The following is a 12291-nucleotide window of genomic DNA, read 5'->3' as shown; positions in this document are numbered from 1 at the left end:
CAACATCTGTTACACAAAGTCACCATTAATGATAACACTGGGATCTCCTTTGTGGCTGAGTTTCATCCAGCTGCACCTACCCATAAAAGGTGCCAACAAAGAGGCTGCATATTTAGCTGTCAGTTCAAAATGACTTGGGAAAACAGCACACAAACTCAAAGCGAATCTTTGTTAACCTTTGAAATCAGAGCCTCCTTAATCCTGGTGAAAGACAGTTTATAATCTCCTCACATCCAAGTCATCATCTCCATTCAGTGTTTTGTAAGATGCTCCCAATCTTAGATTGGTAATGCAGAGAAAAGCCACACACCAAGAAACAGCTTTATGGTGCCCACCTGCAAAGGAATCAACTCAGCCAGTAGATCCAGTAATTATAAGTTCTCCTTTAAAGCTTACTGTCAGACAGCATTTCTACCCACATGAGTGGCTCTGATACTAAGCTATTAAAAACAAGATTCCCAGGTATGGATGTAGTTTGACTTGATGAACTTTCACTATTTACTTGAATTAAACATTACAATTGTCAAGTGAAAGCCAACCATAAAACTACTAGAAAAGCTCCCATTTGTCCTTAAGAATAAGCCATATAAGTTCTCTCACCACTGGACTGTGCAGTGCATTCTGCTATACGTTCAAGGTTTTCATCGTTGTGAGAGACCAAAAGATTAAAAATGAGCAGTTATTAAAGTTTAAGGCCTGAAATGGTGGGATCTAGAAAAGATCATTCTGAGTGAAGTATCCCAGAAGGAGAAAGACAAACACGGTATATACTCGCTTATATAGACCTACAAGATATGATAAACATAACGAAGTCTATACACCTGAAGAAGATAAACAAGAAAGCAGACACAAGGTAAGATGATCAATCCTCACGTAGAAAGACAAATGAGATGTGCATTGGACATATGACAGGAATCTACCGCAGAAGGCATCTGAAAGACCCTACCAAGCAGCATTTCAAAACAGATACTAAGACTCATAACCAAACCTTCGGCAGAAGGGGCGTTAGTATGACGGGGAAAGAATAGGAGCCCCACAAGGACCAAATACATCTGGGCACAGGGGTTTTTTCTGAAACTGTTTCTTCAACCAAGGACCATGTATGGATATAACCTAGAACCTTTGCTCGGACAAAGCTCGTGGTAGCTCAATAACCAATTGGTTTCCCATAGTAAGGGGAATAGGGACTATCTCTGAAAGGAACTCAATGGCAGGCTCTTTGACCTCCCCACCCCCCAAGGGAGGAGCAGTCCTGCTAGGCCACAGAGGAGGACTTTGCAGCCAGCCCTGAAGATACCTGATAAAACAGGGTCAGATGAAAGGGGAGGAGGTCCTCCCCAATCCGTGGACTTAGAAAGGGCCAGGGAGAAGCTGAGGGAGGGAGGGTAGGATTGGGAGGGAATAAGGGAGCAGGATACAGCTGGGATACAGAGGTAATAAAATGTAAGTAATAATAATAAACAATAAAAATATATTAAAAATTAAAAAAAAACCAGTTGCTAGGAAACTGGCCCATCCTCCTAGGGAGGGACACCAGGTCATTAATGGTCTGGGGACCTTCCTATAGCCAATCAATTCAAAATGTAGCATTTTGATCAATAGATGCTTGCTAGGCAGGAATCGCCCCTGCCTTGGGCATGCTGGGAGAGACCAGAATCTTTAAATCACCCAACTAACCTGGGCACGGGGTGCTCGGCTCCCACTGCTTCGGTGGGGGTGTGTGTGTGGGGGGGGGGGCCCAAGCTGCAGCTTGTAACTTAAAATAAAAAGAACCTCATGTATTTACAGCGGAGTCTGTTTATTCCTGGTCTTTTGGGGTTTGTGAACTGGGCAGAACAGTTGTTGTACATGAACCCAGGGCCTTGTACATGTTAGGTAGAACAAGTGTTCTACCTCCTAGTTAACATCCCAACACGAACACTGAAACACATTTTCTTTTCTGAGTTCCTTTGTGGATATTTATTTCACAGTCTACTGTGACAGTTAACTCACATGATAGCTACCCCAGTATCTTTTGCATATCAGGCTTGATGCTAGGCACTAAGGACACGCTTAGGAGCAAAACAAAGTTCCTGCTCTCAGACAGTTTTGCTGAGCATATAGAGGATGACATTTATAAAAACAAGAAGACTGATTGGGAATGGCATATTCAGTTCCATGTTCGAGGAAGGCCTCTATTTGTTTGAAATAATAAAGTAAACCAGCACAAGAGCAGTGTGAACATTCAGGGAAAGAGCACTTTGGCCTAGGCTGTAGCAACTGTGGGCTCCAAACCTGGCACGTACAGGAAGCAGCACTGAAGCCTGCCTGGTTGGATGCTGATGCAAGAAGAAAGTGATGTGACAGCAAAGTTGTGAAGGTGGGCGGAGACCAGCTCTGAGCAGCCTTGAAGATTGTAGCAAGAAGAGACTTTGCCCTGGATGAAGGAGTGCTCTTGGGGTTCTTAGAAAGGGTACTGTTTTAGTTTGTTTAATTTAACTCATTATCATTATTTTTGTTTGTAAGTCAGGGTCCCAGGTAGCCTTGGCTGACCTTAAACTTGCTTTGTAGCCAGGGCCTGCCTCGGACTCCTGGCCTTCCTGTCTCATCATCCCAACACCTAGGGTTATAGGCATGCACCAGCATGGTAGGCTTGTAGTATGGTTTATACTCATCTTTTTAATTTTGTTATGATTTGTTTTATTTTCAATTGCATATATGTGTGTTTCTGTGGGAGTGTATGCCATGTATACAGGTGCCCACTGAGACCAGAAAGGGTTGCTGGAGCCCCTGGAGCTGGAGATACAAACAGTTGTGAGGTACATGATTTGGGCTCTGGGAATCCAACTTGGCAGTGTTCTTAACCATTAAGTCATATCTCCAGCCTTGGTTTATTTTCATCTCAACCCAATACTAAATTCATCTAAATACATAGTTTCCATTTTCTATCTGAAAGATCTCTTGGATCATAAAGAAATCATAATGCAACCCAGTTTTCTCATCTATGACAGACTTACCTAGAATGCAACTTTAACCTGCAAGTCCATATAGGTGAGAGTTTTGTGATATTGTAACTTAGAGCAGGTAGGGTTTTGCTTGGAGTTTGGAGTATCCAGTCTGTAACTGGTTGGGCCTCTAGCTTTGTGATAAGGCAGGACATCATGATGAGAATGAGAAGCGGAGTGGAACCATGTAACTGCTGGGTAGGGAGCAAAGGAGAGGAAAGGGAAGGTCCAGAATTCTACTTCTTGTGTGAGGACAATGACCTCAATGACCTGACAGCCTTCCAGAAGACCTGGCCTATCACAGATCCTACCACTTCCTAATAGTGCCTGCTGGGAACCAGGGCTTCAACACATGGACATTGGGAGAGATTCCAGACCCAAATTCTATCTACAAAGAATGCTTGTAAAATCATGTGTGTCTATGCATTTGTTGAAGAAGCTGAGAACCAGTGGTCTAGTTGAGCTTTAAAAGGAGTCCCAGCTGCAGAATCCCAGGATCCTCAATCCTGAATGTGGCCAGCTGTCCTCTGCTGGTACATCTTAAGGATAGTTTATTTTGTTTTAAATTTCCTTTAGATTTATTTTATTTTATTTGTATGAGTAGTGTGTCTATATGTATATATGTGTAGCACATGTGTATCTGGTACCCATGGAGGGCAGAAGAGGATATTGGAGTCACTCCTGAAACCGGAGATGGATAGTTGTGAGCTGCCATGTGAGTGCTGGGAATCTAACCCAAGTCCTGTGCAAGAACAAGTGCCTAAGTACTGAGACATCTCTCAGCCCCAAATTTTAGTTTTTAAACTTAATGTTTATTTTTAGATTTTTGAGAGATTTTCACTGTGTAGCCCAGGCTTGCCTGAAACTCTCAGTCCTACCCTAGTGTCTCTGATGCGTGCTAGTACTGTTTAAGTGTGTACTACCACAACCTGCTTTAATTAGCAGATCTTTAAATAAGGAACCTAGTTGTTTATTAACTCGTTTCCTTTCTTCCTCATTACCAAAAACATTTTCAAGACTCTGTCCTGTAGTGGGAATTTTGGTTTCTTTATAAAACGCAGCAATATTATAAGAAAATTTTTGTTTTGATCTCGGGTGTGGGTATGAAGCTGCTTTGCAGCAGCTGACTATGATTCGCCTTGTGTGTGCTCTAGCAGGGGTGTGCCAGCAGACAGTTTCTGCAAGTGTGTGACATTTGGAATTCTGGGAACTTTTCAGAGGATATATGAATTCTAGAGCCCAGATATGTGGCTGGTTGGTGGTTAGATGCTTATGGTTGCTGTTGGTTGCAATTGGTCATGTGCAAAGGAATGAGAAAAAAGAAATTAGATATCCTGGCAGCAAAGATCAAATTTGTTCCAAAGAACTCTACTCCCCTAGTCAGCAGGAAGTATTCTAATGATAATGATGACCTCTTTCCCTTATATCCTTTTTTGGTCCTATCTGGTGTTAAGAGGTTGAAAGGGGCAGAGAAAGTTAGAAGAGAGAAAGGAACCCACAAAGTAACAAACGCTGGCTACACTGTCTCATCTTGTAAATTGGATGACATCCTTCACTCCTTTCTGTTTTGTGTCCTTTGTCTTTGACACATGACAATGGATGATACACAAGCTACATTCTCTTTTATTATTTTGCCTGTTTCCATCATTCAGTTTTGATATTGCATAGAATATGCCAACAACCATTTTTATGACCAAATAATTCTGTGACTTTGTTTGAGTGACCCTTTCAATGGCAAAACTCATTAAGGTCACAACAGTCACTTAGCAATTTAACTACACTCATGTTTCTAAAGATAATGGCTTCTCAAGCTTAACAGTCATAAGTAAATTTCAAATGGAATGTGCCACCACCCTGGAAGAATTTAACTTCAGACTGTTGTAAAGTTGACCAAGATGGCTTCAAAGTAGACTAACTTTACACAGCACATTTAAAAATTAAGGCATTTGGCTATTTGGTGATGAGTTTCCAGAAAGGCAATGTGACTCGGTCCAGACCTCAGAAGCACCAGAATATAATATGTTCACTTTCAAAAATGACAAGTTTGATCAGTGTTCAGACCATAAAAATTAATGCAGAACTTAGTGATGGAGTATGGCAGTTTTTCAGTATGCAAAGTTCTTGAATATACAAGTTCTTAATATACAAGTATAAACTACTGTCAAAACCTAAGAAAAGTTAAATGTTTACAAAAGACAGTGAATGGCCCTTAACACATAATGTGTAGACCATGCGCCTGTGAATTTTACATTTATGCAAAATGTGGAAAGAAAGAAGATATTGCTATTGAGTCTAATAAAGAACTAGAAACTCGGGCCTGGTGGTGGTGGTGCACACTTTTAATCCCAGCACTCAGGAGGCAGAGACAGGTGGATCTCTGTGAGTTCAAGGCCAGCCTGGTCTACAAAAGGAGTTAACAGAGAAACCCTTTCTTGAAAAACCCAGAAACTTCAGAAAATGCTGAAATCAAGGTTCTAACCATAGAAGAAGCTGCAAAAGGAAGTAGGACCAAGATGAGGACTTGGACAGTGAGGATGGAGACACGCAGGCCTGATGGCACAGAGTCAGCTACAGAGGGCTCAGCAAATACGCTGACACCCTAGTGGGGGAGTCAGCAAAGGCTGTTCAGAGTAGGCAGAACCGGCTCATGAACAGCACCAATTATTTACAATATTTGAGTAACAAACTTTCAGGTTTTCATGATGACACTTAAGCTGTATAAACAGAATGCATGTGGAAACACTATGGCATGTTGTGTAATGTATAGAAATTGTTTTAAAAAGTAGATTGCCTAATGTCAGACTATCCAGTGTTGAGAGTTGCTGATTTTATTAGAACTATCTCATGGAAAACTAAGATAACTAGCTCAGAGTAGATTTCTATTGCCTGAGCTTAGGTGTGTGGCTTCCTTAGCAAGCCCCTTACATCTTACAAAGAAAAACATGTACACATACACACACACTGCGTGTAGTGATTTTTCTTCGAAAATATTTTTATAGACACACCCACCCAGGATTGGCTGGCTCAGGGATGCTAAACAAAAGACATCCAAGCACCAGCCATGGGTGCCACTACAATGGATGTGATAATGGAGAGATGGGAAAAATGGAGCATGCAGTGGAGAGATGGAAGAGAAAGCAAAGCCCAGGGGTTTACACACTGTGAAGAAAAGTGGAACTAAAGAGTCAATTGCATTGAGGAACAGGCAAATATGAGGAGGCCATGGTGAGGTCCTGGCCTGGGCTGCTGCCAAGGGCCATGTCTGGTTCTGTGGTACTGCTGCAGCCAGGGTCTGTGTCAATGTCTGTGGCCCCAGATACCACCAAAGGCCAAGTGGATGTCCAAAGTCTTCTCTGCTACTGGAGACCATGTCAATATCTGAGGGCCATGATTCCACAGGGGGACATGCTGGTCTGAGCGACCTGCGCTGCCACCTGAAGCCATGGGGACATCCAGGCCCAGGCTGCTGCTGGGGCCCATGTCTGGGTCTCTGCTCCTATGGCAGCTGGGATATGTGTTGATGTCCCAGGCCCGCTATTGTTACTACCAAAGAGGGTATTCCTGCTCTGAACTGCCACCTGAGGAACTGTGCTGAGCTGACCCCACCCCTTGCTGGCCACCACACGCAAGAGAGCTGGGCCCACCCCTATCTGAGCAGCATAGTAGAGCTGCCCCTGGTGGCTAAGCTGTAGGTGAGCTAGCCCAAGGGCACGAGAGCAGGAGAGCTGCCCCTGCCCTGTGCAGGCTGTGGCATTGGGTGGGCTAGCCAGGATAGTGCTGGAGAACTAGCCCTTGTGGTGTGGGAGCAGGAGAGCTGGTGGGCTGACCAACTCAGCTACCTCCCAGGCTTTCAGTTAGCTCACTTCAACATCTACTTCATGTATGATCTGCTGGAGCACATGGAAGGGCTGGTCCTGCAGGTCCAAAGCTGCAGGATCTCCATGACACAGGGCAGCAACAGGATATCTGAGAGGAGGCCCAGTGAGGATCCAGCATTCATGGTTTAGCAGAAGCCAGAGGCCTCGAACCAGACCAATGACTCATTGCAATGAACATTAGCAAGTGAAGATGTGTGATACACTGTGACACACTACAACTTCCATGACAAGATGTTTTTGTTGCTGTTTTATTCTATCTTATTTCATTTTCTTAGAGGCATTGCAAAGGCAGAGGGCAGATACAAAGGGAGAGGGAGATTAGTGAGATTGGGGTTCATGATGTGAAATTCACAAAGAATAAAAAGTTAAAAAATACACTTCATTATTTTTAAATTTTTCATGGTTTGGAAATACGTACTCAGAAAAGTGTGTAGACTGTAATAAGAACTAGAAAGGAAAATCCAACATTCATACACATGTGGAGATACTTGCAGTATCAGAAGCTCTTGTGAGGATCTCCCTCATAAGCTTGTTCTTCCTAGAATTCCATTGTCCTGAATTATCACTTTATTGGCAGTGTTTCTTCTTGTAAACTGTGTAAGTTAGCTTGGTGTGATTATTGAAATCTGTGTCCTTGTGTTTAAAACCCCAAAGCTACAGAAAAGTAGCCAGGTAGTACAATGAACTTTTCTACACTCTTTTGCTAGATTCCCAATTTTAGTGTTTTACTATGTTTTTTTTGTGTGGCTTAATCTCCACATATGTGTGTGTATCTATAACATGTATGTATTCATATGTGTATATATTTTATGAACTATTGAAATAAATGTGAAACTGGTTTAAAAAACTAAAAGAAGGTGTTTATTCAGCATCATGGTCAGACTATTATATTTAGCAGTCAACATAAGGGTGAAAAATTGTACAGTAAAATTCTTTCTGGCAGATAGGTACTTTACATTTTCCATAGAAAGAAACTGAAACAACCAGTTATTCAATTAGTCACAAATATAGTTCTGAAGGGTTTCTTGTCCATATATCCATAAGAACTGTCTGAAACATATCTTCTTTCTAGACTCTAAGCCTCACCCACTTATGCTTGGATGAATTCACAAGTTTGTGTAACCTGTAGTTTCTCTGTCACTCTCTGGCTCTCCCCATGCTAGGCTCCTCATTCCTGGCAAGAATTGGAACCTTTCAGCTACTGCTGCTGGAACTACCAGACCCACCTTGGTTTTATGATTTAACAAACATTGGCCTCCACCACCATAAGTACTAGAACTTTTGCTGCCAAAGGTTTCTCTCCTTCATTGCTTCAAACTTTGAAGACTGATTGTTGTAATTGCCCAAACCACTGTGGCTTCTAACACCTCCAAAACTGCTTCCATCATAACCATTCATTACTGCCACAATATGCCTTATCACCACAGCTGCCACCAAAGGCACTATGGCCACTGAATGGTCCTCTGTGACCAATATTGTCACTGCCATAAAAACCACTTACATGACAACTACCAAAGTTTCTATAACTATTTTGGCCTCTTTGGCTGGATGAAGCACTAGCCATCTCTTGCTTCTACAGGCTCTTTCTTACTTCACGGCTATAGCCATTCACAATATTGTATTTTTGACAAGTCAATCAATTTTGACAATACAATCAATTGTATTGAATGCCAGTCTTATCCACTGAGTCATAGTCATCAAAAGAAATAATGTCTGAAGTGATGTTCTTCAATGTCTTCTGCAATACCAACAATGATCTTCACAGTTAAGTGGGCACCTTGTGTTTGAGAATCTTTTCTTGACAGCTCTCTTTAGTTCTACAACTCTTCATCCACCTTGTATGGGCTTGCATGCATAGTTGCATCCACCTCCGCAGTGTAGGTGACATATCCACAGCCTCTGGAGTGCTTGGTATCCAGATCACTTGTTACTGCACAGTTGGTGAGTTTCCCATTGCTCAAATGACTCCTTCAAGACTCACAATTGCTTTGAAGCTTGGCCCTCTGATGAAGAGCATTGGCAGCTGTTCTGGCTCCTGAGAAGACTCTGACTTGAATTTGACAGCAGGGAGATGAAAACCTTCAGTGACCCTTCTTCCCTCACTATATCAGCAGACAGTTGACCTTGTGATTTTAAAGGTATACACATTTTGGGTCCCGATTCAAAATAGAATCCCTAATTTCAAATTGTATAACCATTCTAACCCACCCTTGTTGTTTATGCTCCTTACCAGTATCCACTCCAGCTTTCCCTTCAAAAACTGGCACAGCTGCTTGAAAAGGCCTATTCCTAGAGGGCTCCACTAGTAGCAGAAGGGTGAAATTTGCAGCCATAATCTCATAATGCTGTGATTCAACCTGACAGTGGAATATGTCCCAGCATTCTCGCTGGCATCAGAATGCTAATGAAGGACACAAATCCCCCTCCAGAGCAGGGCATAAGCACAGAACCTTGCTAAATGGCTGTAATGAATGTAAACTGTAGCATAGCAGCTGAACCTTGGGATATGCTTAATTGCATATTGGGTGGCTTAATCTTCAGCCCTGCCAGTTGCAGGAGGATTACTTGTCTTTGGTGAACTCAGTGGAGAGTTGAAAGTAAATTTGCTCAAACGATAGTAGACTTTAGAATAAGCATAACAGAAGAATCATAAATAACCACCAAGGAAAGTAAATCACAGTCTAGTATAAGCCTGCTCTTTGCTAACCAAAGACTGTTTTCTTAAAGAGGGAACCACCATCTCTTGATTTAGGCTTTTATTTTACTGTAAGTCATAAAGAGAACAAATGAGTTCTATATAAAATAAGAGGTTTCAGTGTTCAGTGCCATAGAATATAATAATAGCAAGATGATGAAGCTGTAACTCCATTGCCTCAAATGAGTAATCCCACACATCTTCTAAAGGCTAGGAATGGGAGAGGCTGCAATTTTTAAGCTTTCACCCAAGTTTCCCAATCCCGCTTCTTCCCCAATGAATAGAAATGATGTATCCTTGGTTCCTAATAAAATGATATATATATATATATTTTTTTTTCATTATAAAATTTTGTTAGGGTGCTAAGATGGCCCAGGGAGTAAGCGCACTTGCCACCAAGCTTCAAAGAGTTCAATCTTAGGACCGACATGAAAGAAGAGAAGAAACTCTCACAAGTTAGGCTCGGACCTCCACAATTGCACTTGTGTGCACCCTCAATAAATAAATATATATTTTAAAACATTTGAGAGGTTGGGGATGTAATTCAGTTGGCAGACAGCTTGTCTGGCATGTGTGAAGCCCTGGGTCCTATCTGTAAGTTCCGTAGTGCAATCCCAGCACTAAGGGGGTGGAAGCGGGGGTATCCTAAGTTCAAAGTCACCCTCTGCTGTGTGCAGCTTCAGTTTGTCTGTCAAACATCTCAACATTTTTTTCTTTAAAGAGTTGACATAAGGAGATAGTAAACTTTATTGAAAATGATATGAATTCTACAAAAAACATTCCTGCTTTTGGGATTCTTCCTCCTACTGGGTTTTCTTGTCCAGCCTCGATATGAGGGTTTTTTCCCCTGTCTTATTGCATCTTGTTTTGTCCTCTTTGTTGTTGTCTCTTAGGGGTCTGCTCTTTTCTGAAGGAAAACAGAGGGTGGGTGGATTGGAGGAGAGCAGAGGTGGGGTGTTGGGAGGAGTGGAGAGAGGGGAAACTGGTCAGGATGTTCTGTATGGGAAGATCTATTTTCAATAAAAATAAATAAGAAAATGATAGGAAACCAATGGAAATGAAGCCGTCTTCCCTCGTGTGTGTGTGTGCGTCACCCTTAATTCTTCAGTTCACCTAACGTAACTGGGATGCTTGCTGATAAAAATTATCCAAAAAATTTGAGGAACGGATAATTTTCTGCAATATTTGGTCTTATGAATAAATGCTAGTGTAAAGAGCCATTAACTTCTTGGTGCAGTTAATAAGATAATTGTCTTCATTAGCTCCTAGCTTCAATTGTGCAGAGTGGAAAAAAGCATCTTTCCAAAATATAAATGACCACAAAGACCTTTAGAAAATACATCTAGCTTTCTATTAATAACAAATCTGTTATGTACAGGAAATAAATAAGGGTTTTTCTAGTGATGGTGGAACAGATGACCTCAGAGAGCCAGGTTCCTGGTGAGGTTACACAACTGCTCGGATGCTTCTAGACTGCCCACCTCCAGACGTATGTTTAAGAAGGAAATAAGCTTCTTTAACGTGTTAGTTATCTGAGAGGAGGAAGTAGTACCACAGTCGTCCATATGGAATCCGGAGTAATAAACTGTAAATCCTGGATTAAGGCTATTCCCTCAAATAGCCAAAGTTCTAGGGCAGGAAAAAATCGACATCCTAGATCAGACATGAGAAAATTCCCTCACCTTTCCTGTGTTGCCTATCTACTTCATCTGTTGGATGATACTAAAAGTTCAAGTGTGGCCAATGTGGCAGTACTGAGAGATGCCGCGAGTAGGAGGTGGCCAGATAGTGAGGTTCACTCCTTTCTGGGGGAATTGAATCTCGTAAAATAACTTCGTGTTGCTGTTTTGTTTTCTTACCTATATTTATTTTCTGCCAAGTGTGTGGGCATACAGCAAGATGTACAGCAAGTCAGACACCCCATCCTGGCATCTGGATCTTGGATTTTCTCCATAATGGTAAGAAAATGAGCTCCTGTTGTATTAAGATACTGTATGCAGCCTTGGGAATTCTGTAATAGTACAAAATGGACAAAGACACACACCCTCAATCCCATCACTGTGTTCATCCAGGCACCCAACACCCCAAATCTCTGAGAATCAGAGTTTATACTGTATTTATTTTCATAGTCAATCCTCTTTTCTATTCAATCTACAAATTCCTGGGTTTCCTTATTCAACCTAAGAATTTATAGTAGCCAGGATGCCACTATATCCACACAACAGGGTGAAGAGTACTGGAAACTAACACTTTAGATTTCTAAATCGTGTGGGGATAGTAAAGACATTAATGCAGTGTATAATGCAGGTGTGTGTATAGCTTTCTCTTTAAACATGCCTTGGCTGTGGGGTGACGTCTTTTCTTCACATTACTTCAAGTTTGATATGGCAAGTACACAAGTATAAATTGCACAGAAACTGCACAAGTAGCAGGGTTTATCTATATGATAAACCCTTTTATTATCTTTAAAAAATAAATAAACCCTATTTATTATCTTTTAAAAATAATAGTTCTGTGTTTTTAATAGAAAATAGTGTCTCAAAAAAAGTGTCTTGCAAATAGAAATAGAAAACCTATCTCATAAATCAAAAGAAATATCTTACCAGAGTGAATATTCAATGAACATTTTTCCCCTTCTACTCTTGTACAATTCCCACATTTGTATGTCTGTTTATTTGTTGTTTGGTTTTTTTGAGATAGGGTTTCTCTGTGTAGCCTTGACTGTCCTAGACTC

The 12291-nt window shown here is 41.4% G+C and overlaps 1 pseudogene; it reads left to right on the top strand.

Moving 5' to 3' along the window:
* Positions 1 to 4944: 4944 nt before the first annotated feature.
* Positions 4945 to 5538, top strand: LOC129672956 (uncharacterized protein C9orf85 homolog; annotated as a pseudogene).
* Positions 5539 to 12291: the final 6753 nt, after the last annotated feature.

Source organism: Psammomys obesus, unplaced genomic scaffold, assembly GCF_907164565.1.
Source record: "Psammomys obesus unplaced genomic scaffold, mPsaObe1.curated_primary_1811, whole genome shotgun sequence".
NCBI classification, from domain to species: domain Eukaryota; kingdom Metazoa; phylum Chordata; class Mammalia; order Rodentia; family Muridae; genus Psammomys; species Psammomys obesus.
This window is presented reverse-complemented; position numbering and strand designations above follow the sequence as displayed.